Source organism: Gnatocerus cornutus, chromosome 8 (assembly GCF_029298725.1).
Source record: "Gnatocerus cornutus isolate USDA-ARS CGAHR chromosome 8, icGnaCorn1.1, whole genome shotgun sequence".
Classification (NCBI taxonomy): domain Eukaryota; kingdom Metazoa; phylum Arthropoda; class Insecta; order Coleoptera; family Tenebrionidae; genus Gnatocerus; species Gnatocerus cornutus.
Genome location: NC_142240.1, coordinates 7,118,716 through 7,138,572, shown reverse-complemented (window position 1 = coordinate 7,138,572; position 19,857 = coordinate 7,118,716).

Sequence of the window (19,857 nt, the reverse complement as noted above, 5' to 3'; positions counted from 1 at the left end):
GATTCAACGGCTGAATTGCAAGGAAACAGCAGAATTCTGCACGAAATCATCAAAATTCTTACAGAAAACCGCATATTTCGATGCAAAACGACGATTTCTCGCCGATTTTCGTTGTTTTCTGGCTTGAATTCGGAAAGAAGAGCACGAAATCTACTAAATAATCACTTTTTACCAAGATTCAACGGCTGAATTGCAAGAAAACAGCAGAATTCTGCACGAAATCGTCAAAATTCTTAGAGAAAACCGCATATTTCGATGCAAAACGACGATTCCTCGCCGATTTTCGTGGTTTTCTGGCTTGAATTCGCAAAGAAGGGCACGAAATCTACAAAATCATCACTTTTTACCAAGATTCAACGGCTGAATTGCAAGAAAACAGCAGAATTCTGCACGAAATCATCAGAATTCTAAGAGAAAACCGCATTTTTCGATGCAAAACGACGATTTCTCGCTGATTTTCGTTGTTTTCTATCTTGAATTCGCAAAGAAGAGCACGAAATCTACAAAATCATGACTTTTTACTAAGATTCAACAGCTGAATTGCAAGAAAACAGCAGAATTCTGCACGAAATCATCAAAATTCTTACAGAAAACCGCATATTTCGATGTAAAACGACGATTTCTCGCCGATTTTCGTTGTTTTCTGGCTTGAATTTGCAAAGAAGAGCACGAAATCTACAAAATCATGACTTTTTACCAAGATTCAACGGCTGAATTGCAAGAAAACAGCAGAATTCTGCACGAAATCATCAAAATTCTTACAGAAAACCGCATATTTCGATGCAAAACGACGATTGCTCGCTGATTTTCGTTGTTTTCTGGCTTGAATTCGCAAAGAAGAGCACGAAATCTACAAAATCATCACTTTTTACCAAGATTCAACGGCTGAATTGCAAAAAAAACAGCAGAATTCTGCACGAAATCATCAAAATTCTTAGAGAAAACCGCATATTTTGATGCAAAACGACGATTGCTCGCTGATTTTCGTTGTTTTCTGGCTTGAATTCGCAAAGAAGAGCACGCAATCTACAAAATCATCACTTTTTACCAAGATTCAACGGCTGAATTGCAAGAAAACAGCAGAATTCTGCACGAAATCATCAGAATTCTTAGATAAAACCGCATATTTCGATGCAAAACGACGATTTCTCGCTGATTTTCGTTGTTTTCTATCTTGAATTCGCAAAGAAGAGCACGAAGTGTACAAAATCATGACTTTTTACCAAGATTCAACGGCTGAATTGCAAGAAAACAGCAGAACAGCAGAATTATCCACGAAATCATCAAAATTCTTACAGAAAACCGCATATTTTGATTCAAATCGACGATTTCTCGCTGATTTTCGTTGTTTTCTATCTTGAATTCGCAAAGAAGAGCACGAACTCTACAAAATCATGACTTTTTACCAAAATTCAACGGCTGAATTGCAAGAAAACAGCAGAATTCTGCACGAAATCATCAGAATTCTTAGAGAAAACCGCATATTTCGATGCAAAACGACGATTTCTCGCTGATTTTCGTTGTTTTCTATCTTGAATTCGCAAAGAAGAGCACGAAATCTACAAAATCATGACATTTTACCAAGATTCAACGGCTGAATTGCCAGAAAACAGCAGAATTCTGCACGAAATCATCAAAATTCTTACAGAAAACCGCATATTTCGATGCAAAACGACGATTTCTCGCCGATTTTCGTTGTTTTCAGGCTTTAATTCGCAAAGAAGAGCACGAAATCTACAAAATCATGACTTTTTACCAAGATTCAACGGCTGAATTGCAAGAAAACAGCAGAATTCTGCACGAAATCGTCAAAATTCTTAGAGAAAACCGCATATTTCGATGCAAAACGACGATTTCTCGCCGATTTTCGTTGTTTTCTGGCTTGAATTCGCAAAGAGCACGAAATCTACTAAATAATCACTTTTTACCAAGATTCAACGGCTGAATTGCAAGAAAACAGCAGAATTCTGCACGAAATCATCAGAATTCTTAGAGAAAACCGCATATTTCGATGCAAAACGACGATTTCTCGCTGATTTTCGTTGTTTTCTATCTTGAATTCGCAAAGAAGAGCACGAAATCTACAAAATCATGACATTTTACCAAGATTTAACGGCTGAATTGCAAGAAAACAGCAGAATTCTGCACGAAATCATCAAAATTCTTCCAGAAAACCGCATATTTCGATGCAAAACGACGATTTCTCGCTGATTTTCGATGTTTTCTGGCTTGAATTCGGAAAGAAGAGCACGAAATCTACTAATTAATCACTTTTTACCAAGATTCAACAGCTGAATTGCAAGAAAACAGCAGAATTATCCACGAAATCGTCAAAATTCTTAGAGAAAACCGCATATTTCGATGCAAAACGACGATTCGTCGCCGATTTTCGTTGTTTTCTGGCTTGAATTCGCAAAGAAGAGCACGAAATCCACAAAATCATCACTTTTTACCAAAATTCAACGGCTGAATTGCAAGAAAACAGCAGAATTATCCACGAAATCATCAAAATTCTTAGAGAAAACCGCATATTTTGATGCAAAACGAGGATTTCTCGCCGATTTTCGTTGTTTTCTGGCTTGAATTCGCAAAGGAGAGCACGAAATCTACAAAATCATGACTTTTTACCAAGATTCAACGGCTGAATTGCAAGGAAACAGCAGAATTCTGCACGAAATCATCAAAATTCTTACAGAAAACCGCATATTTCGATGCAAAACGACGATTTCTCGCTGATTTTCGATGTTTTCTGGCTTGAATTCGGAAAGAAGAGCACGAAATCTACTAAATAATCACTTTTTACCAGGATTCAACGGCTGAATTGCAAAAAACAGCAGAATTCTGCACGAAATCGTCAAAATTCTTAGAGAAAACCGCATATTTCGATGCAAAACGACGATTCCTCGCCGATTTTCGTTGTTTTCTGGGTTGTATTCGCAAAGAAGAGCACGAAATCCACAAAATCATCACTTTTTACCAAAATTCAACGGCTGAATTGCAAGAAAACAGCAGAATTATCCACGAAATCATCAAAATTCTTAGAGAAAACCGCATATTTTGATGCAAAACGACGATTTCTCGCCGATTTTCGTTGTTTTCTGGCTTGAATTCGCAAAGAAGAGCACGAAATCTACTAAATAATCACTTTTTACCAAGATTCAACAGCTGAATTGCAAGAAAACAGCAGAATTCTGCACGAAATCGTCAAAATTCTTAGAGAAAACCGCATATTTCGATGCAAAACGACGATTTCTCGCCGATTTTCGTTGTTTTCTGGCTTGAATTCGCAAAAAAGAGCACGAAATCGACAAAATCATGACTTTTTACCAAGATTCAACGGCTGAATTGCAAGAAAACAGCAAAATTCTGCACGAAATCATCAAAAGTCTTACAGAAAACCGCATATTTCGATGCAAAACGACGATTTCCCGCCGATTTTCGTTGTTTTCAGGCTTTAATTCGCAAAGAAGAGCATGAAATCTAATAAATAATCACTTTTTACCAAGATTCAACGGCTGAATTGCAAGAAAACAGCAGAATTCTGCACGAAATCGTCAAAATTCTTAGAGAAAACCGCATATTTCGATGCAAAACGACGATTTCTCGCCGATTTTCGTTGTTTTCTGGCTTGAATTCGCAAAGAAGAGCACGAAATCTACAAAATCATGACTTTTTACCAAGATTCAACGGCTGAATTGCAAGAAAACAGCAGAATTCTGCACGAAATCATCAAAATTCTTACAGAAAACCGCATATTTCGATGCAAAACGACGATTTTTCGCCGATTTTCGTTGTTTTCTGGCTTGAATTCGCAAAGAAGAGCACGAAATCCACAAAATCATCACTTTTTACCAAAATTCAACGGCTGAATTGCAAGAAAACAGCAGAATTCTGCACGAAATCATCAGAATTCTAAAAGAAAACCGCATATTTCGATGCAAAACGACGATTTCTCGCTGATTTTCGTTGTTTTCTATCTTGAATTCGCAAAGAAGAGCACGAAATCTACAAAATCATGACTTTTTACCAAGATTCAACAGCTGAATTGCAAGAAAACCGCAGAATTCTGCACGAAATCATCAAAATTCTCACAGAAAACCGCATATTTCGATGCAAAACGACGATTTCTCGCCGATTTTCGTTGTTTTCTGGCTTGAATTCGCAAAGGAGAGCACGAAATCTACAAAATCATAACTTTTTACCAAGATTGAACGGCTGAATTGCAAGAAAACAGCAGAATTCTGCACGAAATCATCAAAATTCTTACAGAAAACCGCATATTTCGATGCAAAACGACGATTTCTCGCCGATTTTCGTTGTTTTCTGGCTTGAATTCGGAAAGAAGAGCACGAAATCTACAAAATCATCACTTTTTACCAAGATTCAACGGCTGAATTGCAAGAAAACAGCAGAATTCTGCACGAAATCATCAGAATTCTTAGAAAAAACCGCATATTTCGATGCAAAACGACGATTTCTCGCTGATTTTCGTTGTTTTCTATCTTGAATTTGCAAAGAAGAGCACGAAATCTACAAAATCATGACTTTTTACCAAGATTCAACGGCTGAATTGCAAGAAAACAGCAGAATTCTGCACGAAATCATCAAAATTCTTAGAGAAAACCGCATATTTCGATGCAAAACGACGATTTCTCGCCGATTTTCGTTGTTTTCTGGCTTGAATTCGCAAAGAAGAGCACGAAATCTACAAAATCATGACTTTTTACCAAGATTCAACGGCTGAATTGCAAGAAAACAGCAGAATTCTGCACGAAATCATCAGAATTCTTAGAGAAAATCGCATATTTCGATGCAAAACGACGATTTCTCGCCGATTTTCGTTGTTTTCTGTCTTGAATTCGCAAAGAAGAGCACGAAATCTACAAAATCATGACTTTTTACCAAGATTCAACGGCTGAATTGCAAGAAAACAGCAGAATTCTGCACGAAATCATCAAAATTCTTACAGAAAACCGCATATTTCGATGCAAAACGACGATTTCTCGCCGATTTTCGTTGTTTTCTGGCTTGAATTCGCAAAGAAGAGCACGAAATCGACAAAATCATGACTTTTTACCAAGATTCAACGGCTGAATTGCAAGAAAACAGCAGAATTCTGCACGAAATCATCAAAATTCTTACAGAAAACCGCATATTTCGATGCAAAACGACGATTTCCCGCCGATTTTCGTTGTTTTCAGGAATTAATTCGCAAAGAAGAGCACGAAATCTACTAAATAATCACTTTTTACCAAGATTCAACGGCTGAATTGCAAGAAAACAGCAGAATTCTGCACAAATCATCAAAATTCTTAGAGAAAAACGCATATTTCGATGCAAAACGACGATTTCTCGCCGATTTTCGTTGTTTTCTGGCTTGAGTTCGCAAAGAAGAGCACGAAATCTACAAAATCATCACTTTTTACCAAGATTCAACGGCTGAATTGCAAGAAAACAGCAGAATTCTGCACGAAATCATCAAAATTCTTACAGAAAACCGCATATTTCGATGCAAAACGACGATTTCTCGCTGATTTTCGTTGTTTTCTATCTTGAATTCGCAAAGAAGAGCACGAAATCTACAAAATCATAACTTTTTACCAAGATTCAACGGCTGAATTGCAAGAAAACAGCAGAATTCTGCACGAAATCATCAAAATTCTTACAGAAAACCGCATATTTCGATGCAAAACGACGATTTCTCGCCGATTTTCGTTGTTTTCTGGCTTGAATACGCAAAGAAGAGCACGAAATCTACAAAATCATCACTTTTTACCAAGATTCAACGGCTGAATCGCAAGAAAACAGCAGAATTCTGCACGAAATCATCAGAATTCTTAGAGAAAACCGCATATTTCGATGCAAAACGACGATTTCTCGCTGATTTTCGTTGTTTTGTATCTTGAATTCGCAAAGAAGAGCACGAAATCTACAAAATCATGAATGACTTTTAACCAAGATTCAACGGCTGAATTGCAAGAAAACAGCAGAATTCTGCACGAAATCATCAAAATTCTTACAGAAAACCGCATATTTCGATGCAAAACGACGATTTCTCGCCGATTTTCGTTGTTTTCTGGCTTGAATTCGCAAAGAAGAGCACGAAATCTACAAAATCATGACTTTTTACTAAGATTCAACGGCTGAATTGCAAGAAAACAGCAGAATTATCCACGAAATCATCAAAATTCTTACAGAAAACCGCATATTTCGATGCAAAACGACGATTTTTCGCCGATTTTTGTTGTTTTCTGGCTTGAATTCGCAAAGAAGAGCACGAAATCGACAAAATCATGACTTTTTACCAAGATTCAACGGCTGAATTGCAAGAAAACAGCAGAATTCTGCACGAAATCATCAAAATTCTTACAGAAAACCGCATTTTTCGATGCAAAACGACGATTTCCCGCCGATTTTCGTTGTTTTCAGGCTTTAATTCGCAAAGAAGAACACGAAATCTACTAAATAATCACTTTTTACCAAGATTCAACGGCTGAATTGCAAGAAAACAGCAGAATTCTGCACGAAATCATCAAAATTCTCACAGAAAACCGCATATTTCGATGCAAAACGACGATTTTTCGCCGATTATTGTTGTTTTCTGGCTTGAATTCGCAAAGAAGAGCACGAAATCTACAAAATCATGAATGACTTTTAACCAAGATTCAACGGCTGAATTGCAAGAAAACAGCAGAATTCTGCACGAAATCATCAGAATTCTTAGAGATAACCGCATATTTCGATGCAAAACGACGATTTCTCGCTGATTTTCATTGTTTTCTATCTTGAATTCGCAAAGAAGAGCACGAAATCCACAAAATCATCACTTTTTACCAAGACTCAACGGCTGAATTGCAAGAAAACAGCAGAATTCTGCACGAAATCATCAGAATTCTTAGAGAAAACCGCATATTTCGATGCAAAACGACGATTTCTCGCTGATTTTCGTTGTTTTCTATCTTGAATTCGCAAAGAAGAGCACGAAATCTACAAAATCATGACTTTTTACCAAGATTCAACGGCTGAATTGCAAGAAAACCGCAGAATTCTGCACGAAATCATCAAAATTCTCACCGAAAACCGCATATTTCGATGCAAAACGACGATTTCTCGCCGATTTTCGTTGTTTTCCGGCTTGAATTCGCAAAGGAGAGCACGAAATCTACAAAATCATGACTTTTTACCAAGATTCAACGGCTGAATTGCAAGGAAACAGCAGAATTCTGCACAAAATCATCAAAATTCTTACAGAAAACCGCATATTTCGATGCAAAACGACGATTTCTCGCCGATTTTCGTTGTTTTCTGGCTTGAATTCGGAAAGAAGAGCACGAAATCTACAAAATAATCACTTTTTACCAAGATTCAACGGCTGAATTGCAAGAAAACAGCAGAATTCTGCACGAAATCGTCAAAATTCTTAGAGAAAACCGCATATTTCGATGCAAAACGACGATTTCTCGCCGATTTTCGTTGTTTTCTGGCTTGAATTCGCAAAGAAGAGCACGAAATCTACAAAATCATGACTTTTTACCAAGATTCAACGGCTGAATTGCAAGAAAACAGCAGAATTCTGCACGAAATCATCAAAATTCTTACAGAAAACCGCATATTTCGATGCAAAACGACGATTTTTCGCCGATTTTCGTTGTTTTCTGGCTTGAATGCGCAAAGAAGAGCACGAAATCTATTAAATAATCACTTTTTACCAAGATTCAACGGCTGAATTGCAAGAAAACAGCAGAATTCTGCACGAAATCATCAGAATTCTTAGAGAAAACCGCATATTTCGATGCAAAACGACGATTTCTCGCTGATTTTCGTTGTTTTCTATCTTGAATTCGCAAAGAAGAGCACGAAATCTACAAAATCATGACTTTTTACCAAGATTCAACGGCTGAATTGCAGGAAAACCGCAGAATTCTGCACGAAATCATCAAAATTCTCACAGAAAACCGCATATTTCGATGCAAAACGACGATTTCTCGCCGATTTTCGTTGTTTTCTGGCTTGAATTCGCAAAGGAGAGCACGAAATCTACAAAATCATGACTTTTTACCAAGATTCAACGGCTGAATTGCAAGGAAACAGCAGAATTCTGCACGAAATCATCAAAATTCTTACAGAAAACCGCATATTTCGATGCAAAACGACGATTTCTCGCCGATTTTCGTTGTTTTCTGGCTTGAATTCGGAAAGAAGAGCACGAAATCTACTAAATAATCACTTTTTACCAAGATTCAAAGGCTGAATTGCAAGAAAACAGCAGAATTCTGCACGAAATCGTCAAAATTCTTAGAGAAAACCGCATATTTCGATGCAAAACGACGATTCCTCGCCGATTTTCGTGGTTTTCTGGCTTGAATTCGCAAAGAAGGGCACGAAATCTACAAAATCATCACTTTTTACCAAGATTCAACGGCTGAATTGCAAAAAAACAGCAGAATTCTGCACGAAATCATCAAAATTCTTAGAGAAAACCGCATATTTTGATGCAAAACGACGATTTCTCGCTGATTTTCGTTGTTTTCTATCTTGAATTCGCAAAGAAGAGCACAAAATCTACAAATAAATGACTTTTTACCAAGATTCAACGGCTGAATTGCAAGAAAACAGCAGAATTCTGCACGAAATCATCAAAATTCTTACAGAAAACCGCATATTTCGATGTAAAACGACGATTTCTCGCCGATTTTCGTTGTTTTCTGGCTTGAATTTGCAAAGAAGAGCACGAAATCTACAAAATCATGACTTTTTACCAAGATTCAACGGCTGAATTGCAAGAAAACAGCAGAATTCTGCACGAAATCATCAAAATTTTTACAGAAAACCGCATATTTCGATGCAAAACGACGATTGCTCGCTGATTTTCGTTGTTTTCTGGCTTGAATTCGCAAAGAAGAGCACGAAATCTACAAAATCATGACTTTTTACCAAGATTCAACGGCTGAATTGCAAGAAAACAGCAGAATTCTGCACGAAATCATCAAAATTCTTACAGAAAACCGCATATTTCGATGCAAAACGACGATTGCTCGCTGATTTTCGTTGTTTTCTGGCTTGAATTCGCAAAGAAGAGCACGAAATCTACAAAATCATCACTTTTTACCAAGATTCAACGGCTGAATTGCAAAAAAACAGCAGAATTCTGCACGAAATCATCAAAATTCTTAGAGAAAACCGCATATTTTGATGCAAAACGACGATTTCTCGCTGATTTTCGTTGTTTTCTATCTTGAATTCGCAAAGAAGAGCACAAAATCTACAAATAAATGACTTTTTACCAAGATTCAACGGCTGAATTGCAAGAAAACAGCAGAATTCTGCACGAAATCATCAAAATTCTTACAGAAAACCGCATATTTCGATGCAAAACGACGATTTCTCGCCGATTTTCGTTGTTTTCTATCTTGAATTCGCAAAGAAGAGCACGAAATCTACAAAATCATGATTTTTTACCAAGATTCAACGGCAGAATTGCAAGAAAAAAGCAGAATTCTGCACGAAATCATCAAAATTCTTACAAAAAACCGCATATTTCGATGCAAAACGACGATTTTTCGCCGATTTTCGTTGTTTTCTGGCTTGAATTCGCAAAGAAGAGCACGAAATCTACTAAATAATCACTTTTTACCAAGATTCAACGGCTGAATTGCAAGAAAACAGCAGAATTCTGCACGAAATCGTCAAAATTCTTAGAGAAAACCGCATATTTCGATGCAAAACGACGATTTCTCGCCGATTTTCGTTGTTTTCAGGCTTGAATTCGCAAAGAAGAGCACGAAATCCACAAAATCATCACTTTTTACCAAGATTCAACGGCTGAATTGCAAGAAAACAGCAGAATTCTGCACGAAATCATCAGAATTCTTAGAAAAAACAGCATATTTCGATGCAAAACGACGATTTCTCGCTGATTTTCGTTGTTTTCTATCTTGAATTCTCAAAGAAGAGCACGAAATCTACAAAATCATGACTTTTTACCAAGATTCAACGGCTGAATTGCAAGAAAACAGCAGAATTCTGCACGAAATCATCAAAATTCTCACAGAAAACCGCATATTTCGATGCAAAACGACGATTTCTCGCCGATTTTCGTTGTTTTCTGGCTGGAATTCGCAAAGAAGAGCACGAAATCTACAAAATCATGACTTTTTACCAAGATTCAACGGCTGAATTGCAAGAAAACAGCAGAATTATTCACGAAATCATCAAAATTCTTACAGAAAACCGCATATTTCGATGCAAAACGACGATTTCTCGCCGATTTTCGTTGTTTTCTGGCTTGAATACGCAAAGAAGAGCACGAAATCTACAAAATCATGACTTTTTACCAAGATTCAACAGCTGAATTGCAAGAAAACAGCAGAATTCTGCACGAAATCATCAAAATTCTTACAGAAAACCGCATATTTCGATGCAAAACGACGATTTCTCGCCGATTTTCGTTATTTTCAGGCTTGAATTCGCAAAGAAGAGCACGAAATCTACTAAATAATCACTTTTTACCAAGATTCAACGGCTGAATTGCAAGAAATCAGCAGAATTCTGCACGAAATCGTCAAAATTCTTAGAGAAAACCGCATATTTCGATGCAAAACGACGATTTTTCGCCGATTTTCGTTGTTTTCTGGCTTGAATTCGCAAAGAAGAGCACGAAATCTACAAAATCATGACTTTTTACCAAGATTCAACGGCTGAATTGCAAGAAAACAGCAGAATTCTGCACGAAATCATCAAAATTCTTACAGAAAACCGCATATTTCGATGCAAAACGACGATTTCTCGCCGATTTTCGTTGTTTTCTGGCTTGAATTTGCAAAGAAGAGCACGAAATCTACAAAATCATGACTTTTTACCAAGATTCAACGGCTGAATTGCAAGAAAACAGCAGAATTCTGCACAAAATCATCAAAATTCTTACAGAAAACCGCATATTTCGATGCAAAACGACGATTTCTCGCCAACTTTCGTTGTTTTCTGGCTTGAATTCGCAAAGAAGAGCACGAAATCTACAAAATCATGACTTTTTACCAAGATTCAACGGCTGAATTGCAAGAAAACAGCAGAATTCTGCACGAAATCATCAAAATTCTTACAGAAAACCGCATATTTCGATGTAAAACGAAGATTTCTCGCCGATTTTCGTTGTTTTCTGGCTTGAATTCACAAAGAAGAGCACGAAATCAACAAAATCATGACTTTTTACCAAGATTCAACGGCTGAATTGCAAGAAAACAGCAGAATTCTGCACGAAATCATCAAAATTCTTACAGAAAACCGCATATTTCGATGCAAAACGACGATTTCTCGCCGATTTTCGTTGTTTTCTGGCTTGAATTCGGAAAGAAGAGCACGAAATTTACAAAATCATGATTTTTTACCAAGTTTCAACAGCTGAATTGCAAGAAAACAGCAGAATTCTGCACGAAATCATCAAAATTCTCACAGAAAACCGCATATTTCGATGTAAAACGAAGATTTCTCGCCGATTTTCGTTGTTTTCTGGCTTGAATTCACAAAGAAGAGCACGAAATCTACAAAATCATGACTTTTTACCAAGATTCAACGGCTGAATTGCAAGAAAACAGCAGAATTCTGCACGAAATCATCAAAATTCTTACAGAAAACCGCATATTTCGATGCAAAACGACGATTTCTCGCCGATTTTCGTTGTTTTCAGGCTTGAATTCGCAAAGAAGAGCACGAAATCTACTAAATAATCACTTTTTACCAAGATTCAACGGCTGAATTGCAAGAAAACAGCAGAATTCTGCACGAAATCATCAAAATTCTTACAGAAAACCGCATATTTCGATGCAAAACGACGATTTCTCGCCGATTTTCGTTGTTTTCTGGCTTGAATTCACAAACAAGGGCACGAAATCTACAAAATCATGACTTTTTACCAAGATTCAACGGCTGAATTGCAAGGAAACAGCAGAATTCTGCACGAAATCATCAAAATTCTTACAGAAAACCGCATAATTCGATGCAAAACGACGATTTCTCGCCGATTTTCGTTGTTTTCTGGCTTGAATTCGCAAAGAAGAGCACGAAATCTACAAAATCATCACTTTTTACCAAGATTCAACGGCTGAATTGCAAAAAAACAGCAGAATTATCCACGAAATCATCAAAATTCTTACAGAAAACCGCATATTTCGATGCAAAACGACGATTTCTCGCCGATTTTCGTTGTTTTCTGGCTTGAATTCACAAAGAAGAGCACGAAATCTACAAAATCATGATTTTTTACCAAGATTCAACGGCTGAATTGCAAGAAAACAGCAGAATTCTGCACGAAATCATCAAAATTCTTACAGAAAACCGCATATTTCGATGCAAAACGACGATTTCTCGCCGATTTTCGTTGTTTTCTGGCTTGAATTCACAAACAAGGGCACGAAATCTACAAAATCATGACTTTTTACCAAGATTCAACGGCTGAATTGCAAGAAAACAGCAGAATTCTGCACGAAATCATCAAAATTCTTACAGAAAACCGCATATTTCGATGCAAAACGACGATTTCTCGCCGATTTTCGTTGTTTTCAGGCTTGAATTCGCAAAGAAGAGCACGAAATCTACTAAATAATCACTTTTTACCAAGATTCAACGGCTGAATTGCAAGAAAACAGCAGAATTCTGCACGAAATCATCAAAATTCTCACAGAAAACCGCATATTTCGATGCAAAACGACGATTCCTCGCCGATTTTCGTTGTTTTATGGCTTGAATTCGCAAAGAAGAGCACGAAATCTACAAAATCATCACTTTTTACCAAGATTCAACGGCTGAATTGCAAGAAAACAGCAAAATTCTGCACGAAATCATCAGAATTCTAAGAGAAAACCGCATTTTTCGATGCAAAACGACGATTTCTCGCTGATTTTTGTTGTTTTCTATCTTGAATTCGCAAAGAAGAGCACGAAATCTACAAAATCATGACTTTTTACTAAGATTCAACGGCTGAATTGCAAGGAAACAGCAGAATTCTGCACGAAATCATCAAAATTCTTACTGAAAACCGCATATTTTGATGCAAAACGACGATTTCTCGCCGATTTTCGTTGTTTTCTATCTTGAATTCGCAAAGAAGAGCACGAAATCTACAAAATCATGACTTTTTACCAAGATTCAACGGCTGAATTGTAAGAAAACAGCATAATTCTGCACGAAATCATCAAAATTCTTAGAGAAAACCGTATATTTCGATGCAAAACGACGATTTCTCGCCGATTTTCGTTGTTTTCTGGCTTGAACTCGCAAAGAAGAACACGAAATCTACAAAATCATCACTTTATACCAAGATTCAACAGCTGAATTGCAAAAAAACAGTAGAATTCTGCACGAAATCATCAGAATTCTTACAGAAAACCGCATATTTCGATGCAAAACGACGATTTCTCGCCGATATTTGTTGTTTTCTGGCTTGAATTCGCAAAGAAGAGCACGAAATCGACAAAATCATGACTTTTTACCAAGATTCAACGACTGAATTGCAAGAAAACAGCAGAATTCTGCACGAAATCATCAAAATTCTTACAGAAAACCGCATATTTCGATGTAAAACGACGATTTCTCGCCGATTTTCGTTGTTTTCTGGCTTGAATTTGCAAAGAAGAGCACGAAATCTACAAAATCATGACTTTTTACCAAGATTCAACGACTGAATTGCAAGAAAACAGCAAAATTCTGCACGAAATCATCAGAATTCTAAGAGAAAACCGCATTTTTCGATGCAAAACGACGATTTCTCGCTGATTTTTGTTGTTTTCTATCTTGAATTCGCAAAGAAGAGCACGAAATCTACAAAATCATGACTTTTTACTAAGATTCAACGGCTGAATTGCAAGGAAACAGCAGAATTCTGCACGAAATCATCAAAATTCTTACTGAAAACCGCATATTTTGATGCAAAACGACGATTTCTCGCCGATTTTCGTTGTTTTCTATCTTGAATTCGCAAAGAAGAGCACGAAATCTACAAAATCATGACTTTTTACCAAGATTCAACGGCTGAATTGTAAGAAAACAGCATAATTCTGCACGAAATCATCAAAATTCTTAGAGAAAACCGTATATTTCGATGCAAAACGACGATTTCTCGCCGATTTTCGTTGTTTTCTGGCTTGAACTCGCAAAGAAGAACACGAAATCTACAAAATCATCACTTTATACCAAGATTCAACAGCTGAATTGCAAAAAAACAGTAGAATTCTGCACGAAATCATCAGAATTCTTACAGAAAACCGCATATTTCGATGCAAAACGACGATTTCTCGCCAACTTTCGTTGTTTTCTGGCTTGAATTCGCAAAGAAGAGCACGAAATCTACAAAATCATGACTTTTTACCAAGATTCAACGGCTGAATTGCAAGAAAACAGCAGAATTCTGCACGAAATCATCAAAATTCTTACAGAAAACCGCATATTTCGATGTAAAACGACGATTTCTCGCCGATTTTCGTTGTTTTCTGGCTTGAATTTACAAAGAAGAGCACGAAATCTACAAAATCATGACTTTTTACCAAGATTCAACGGCTGAATTGCAAGAAAACAGCAGAATTCTGCACGAAATCATCAAAATTCTTACAGAAAACCGCATATTTCGATGCAAAACGACGATTTCTCGCCGATTTTCGTTGTTTTCTGGCTTGAATTCGCAAAGAAGAGCACGAAATCTACAAAATCATCAGTTTTTACCAAGATTCAACGGCTGAATTGCAAAAAAAACAGTAGAATTATCCACGAAATCATCAAAATTCTTACAGAAAACCGCATATTTCGATGCAAAACGACGATTTCTCGCCGATTTTCGTTGTTTTCTGGCTTGAATTCACAAAGAAGAGCACGAAATCTACAAAATCTTGATTTTTTACCAAGATTCAACGGCTGAATTGCAAGAAAACAGCAGAATTCTGCACGAAATCATCAAAATTCTTACAGAAAACCGCATATTTCGATGCAAAACGACGATTTCTCGCCGATTTTCGTTGTTTTCTGGCTTGAATTCACAAACAAGGGCACGAAATCTACAAAATCATGACTTTTTACCAAGATTCAACGGCTGAATTGCAAGAAAACAGCAGAATTCTGCACGAAATCATCAAAATTCTTACAGAAAACCGCATATTTCGATGCAAAACGACGATTTCTCGCCGATTTTCGTTGTTTTCTGGCTTGAATTCGCAAAGAAGAGCACGAAATCTACTAAATAATCACTTTTTACCAAGATTCAACGGCTGAATTGCAAGAAAACAGCAGAATTCTGCACGAAATCATCAAAATTCTTACAGAAAACCGCATATTTCGATGCAAAACGACGATTTCTCGCCGATTTTCGTTGTTTTCAGGCTTGAATTCGCAAAGAAGAGCACGAAATCTACTAAATAATCACTTTTTACCAAGATTCAACGGCTGAATTGCAAGAAAACAGCAGAATTCTGCACGAAATCATCAAAATTCTCACAGAAAACCGCATATTTCGATGCAAAACGACGATTCCTCGCCGATTTTCGTTGTTTTATGGCTTGAATTCGCAAAGAAGAGCACGAAATCTACAAAATCATCACTTTTTACCAAGATTCAACGGCTGAATTGCAAGAAAACAGCAAAATTCTGCACGAAATCATCAGAATTCTAAGAGAAAACCGCATTTTTCGATGCAAAACGACGATTTCTCGCTGATTTTTGTTGTTTTCTATCTTGAATTCGCAAAGAAGAGCACGAAATCTACAAAATCATGACTTTTTACTAAGATTCAACGGCTGAATTGCAAGGAAACAGCAGAATTCTGCACGAAATCATCAAAATTCTTACTGAAAACCGCATATTTTGATGCAAAACGACGATTTCTCGCCGATTTTCGTTGTTTTCTATCTTGAATTCGCAAAGAAGAGCACGAAATCTACAAAATCATGACTTTTTACCAAGATTCAACGGCTGAATTGTAAGAAAACAGCATAATTCTGCACGAAATCATCAAAATTCTTAGAGAAAACCGTATATTTCGATGCAAAACGACGATTTCTCGCCGATTTTCGTTGTTTTCTGGCTTGAACTCGCAAAGAAGAACACGAAATCTACAAAATCATCACTTTATACCAAGATTCAACAGCTGAATTGCAAAAAAACAGTAGAATTCTGCACGAAATCATCAGAATTCTTACAGAAAACCGCATATTTCGATGCAAAACGACGATTTCTCGCCGATATTTGTTGTTTTCTGGCTTGAATTCGCAAAGAAGAGCACGAAATCGACAAAATCATGACTTTTTACCAAGATTCAACGACTGAATTGCAAGAAAACAGCAGAATTCTGCACGAAATCATCAAAATTCTTACAGAAAACCGCATATTTCGATGTAAAACGACGATTTCTCGCCGATTTTCGTTGTTTTCTGGCTTGAATTTGCAAAGAAGAGCACGAAATCTACAAAATCATGACTTTTTACCAAGATTCAACGGCTGAATTGCAAGAAAACAGCAGAATTCTGCACAAAATCATCAAAATTCTTACAGAAAACCGCATATTTCGATGCAAAACGACGATTTCTCGCCAACTTTCGTTGTTTTCTGGCTTGAATTCGCAAAGAAGAGCACGAAATCTACAAAATCATGACTTTTTACCAAGATTCAACGGCTGAATTGCAAGAAAACAGCAGAATTCTGCACGAAATCATCAAAATTCTTACAGAAAACCGCATATTTCGATGTAAAACGACGATTTCTCGCCGATTTTCGTTGTTTTCTGGCTTGAATTTACAAAGAAGAGCACGAAATCTACAAAATCATGACTTTTTACCAAGATTCAACGGCTGAATTGCAAGAAAACAGCAGAATTCTGCACGAAATCATCAAAATTCTTACAGAAAACCGCATATTTCGATGCAAAACGACGATTTCTCGCCGATTTTCGTTGTTTTCTGGCTTGAATTCGCAAAGAAGAGCACGAAATCTACAAAATCATCAGTTTTTACCAAGATTCAACGGCTGAATTGCAAAAAAACAGTAGAATTATCCACGAAATCATCAAAATTCTTACAGAAAACCGCATATTTCGATGCAAAACGACGATTTCTCGCCGATTTTCGTTGTTTTCTGGCTTGAATTCACAAAGAAGAGCACGAAATCTACAAAATCTTGATTTTTTACCAAGATTCAACGGCTGAATTGCAAGAAAACAGCAGAATTCTGCACGAAATCATCAAAATTCTTACAGAAAACCGCATATTTCGATGCAAAACGACGATTTCTCGCCGATTTTCGTTGTTTTCTGGCTTGAATTCACAAACAAGGGCACGAAATCTACAAAATCATGACTTTTTACCAAGATTCAACGGCTGAATTGCAAGAAAACAGCAGAATTCTGCACGAAATCATCAAAATTCTTACAGAAAACCGCATATTTCGATGCAAAACGACGATTTCTCGCCGATTTTCGTTGTTTTCTGGCTTGAATTCGCAAAGAAGAGCACGAAATCTACTAAATAATCACTTTTTACCAAGATTCAACGGCTGAATTGCAAGAAAACAGCAGAATTCTGCACGAAATCATCAAAATTCTTACAGAAAACCGCATTTTTCGATGCAAAACGACGATTCCTCGCCGATTTTCGTTGTATTCTGGCTTGAATTCGCAAAGAAGAGCACGAAATCTACAAAATCATGACTTTTTACCAAGATTCAACGGCTGAATTGCAAGAAAACAGCAGAATTATCCACGAAATCATCAAAATTCTTACAGAAAACCGCATATTTCGATGCAAAACGACGATTTCTCGATTTTCGTTGTTTTCTGGCTTGAATTCGCAAAGAAGAGCACGAAATCTACAAAATCATCACTTTTTACCAAGATTCAACTGCTGAATTGCAAAAAAACAGCAGAATTCTGCACGAAATCATCAAAATTCTTAGAGAAAACCGCATATTTCGATGCAAAACGACGATTTCTCGCCGATTTTCGTTGTTTTCTATCTCGAATTTGCAAAGAAGAGCACGAAATCAACAAAATCATGACTTTTTACCAAGATTCAACGGCTGAATTGCAAGAAAACAGCAGAATTTTGCACGAAATCATCAAAATTCTTACAGAAAACCGCATATTTCGATGTAAAACGACAATTTCTCGCCGATTTTCGTTGTTTTCTGGCTTGAATTCGCAAAGAAGAGCACGAAATCTACAAAATCATGACTTTTTACCAAGATTCAACGGCTGAATTGCAAGAAAACAGCAGAATTCTGCACGAAATCATCAAAATTCTTACAGAAAACCGCATATTTCGATGCAAAACGACGATTTCTCGCCGATTTTCGTTGTTTTCTATCTCGAATTTGCAAAGAAGAGCACGAAATCTACAAAATCATGACTTTTTACCAAGATTCAACGGCAGAATTGCAAGAAAACAGCAGAATTCTGCACGAAATCATCAAAATTCTTACAGAAAACCGCATATTTCGATGCAAAACGACGATTTTTCGCCGATTTTCGTTGTTTTCTGGCTTGAATTCGCAAAGAAGAGCACGAAATCTACTAAATAATCACTTTTTACCAAGATTCAACGGCTGAATTGCAAGAAAACAGCAGAATTCTGCACGAAATCATCAGAATTCTTAGAGAAAACCGCATATTTCGATGCAAAACGACGATTTTTCGCCGATTTTCGTTGTTTTCTGGCTTGAATTCGCAAAGAAGAGCACGAAATCTACTAAATAATCACTTTTTACCAAGATTCAACGGCTGAATTGCAAGAAAACAGCAGAATTCTGCACGAAATCATCAGAATTCTTAGAGAAAACCGCATATTTCGATGCAAAACGACAATTTCTCGCCGATTTTCGTTGTTTTCTATCTCGAATTTGCAAAGAAGAGCACGAAATCTACAAAATCATGACTTTTTACCAAGATTCAACGGCAGAATTGCAAGAAAACAGCAGAATTCTGCACGAAATCATCAAAATTCTTACAGAAAACCGCATATTTCGATGCAAAACGGCGATTTTTCGCCGATTTTCGTTGTTTTCTGGCTTGAATTCGCAAAGAAGAGCACGAAATCTACTAAATAATCACTTTTTACCAAGATTCAACGGCTGAATTGCAAGAAAACAGCAGAATTCTGCACGAAATCATCAGAATTCTTAGAGAAAACCGCATATTTCGATGCAAAACGACGATTTTTCGCTGATTTTCGTTGTTTTCTATCTTGAATTCGCAAAGAAGAGCACGAAATCTACAAAATCATGACTTTTTACCAAGATTCAACGGCTGAATTGCAAGAAAACAGCAAAATTCTGCACGAAATCATCAAAATTCTTACAGAAAACCGCATATTTCGATGCAAAACGACGATTTCTCGCCGATTTTCGTTGTTTTCTGGCTTGAATTCGCTAAGAAGAGCACGAAATCTACAAAATCATGACTTTTTACCAAGATTCAACGGCTGAATTGCAAGAAAACAGCAGAATTTTGCACGAAATCATCAAAATTCTTACAGAAAACCGCATATTTCGATGTAAAACGACAATTTCTCGCCGATTTTCGTTGTTTTCTGGCTTGAATTCGCAAAGAAGAGCACGAAATCTACAAAATCATGACTTTTTACCAAGATTCAACGGCTGAATTGCAAGAAAACAGCAGAATTTTGCACGAAATCATCAAAATTCTCACAGAAAACCGCATATTTCGATGCAAAACGACGATTTCTCGCCGATTCTCGTTGTTTTCTGGCTTGAATTCGCAAAGAAGAGCACGAAATCTACAAAATCATGACTTTTTACCAAGATTCAACGGCTGAATTGCAAGAAAACAGCAGAATTTTGCACGAAATCATCAAAATTCTTACAGAAAACCGC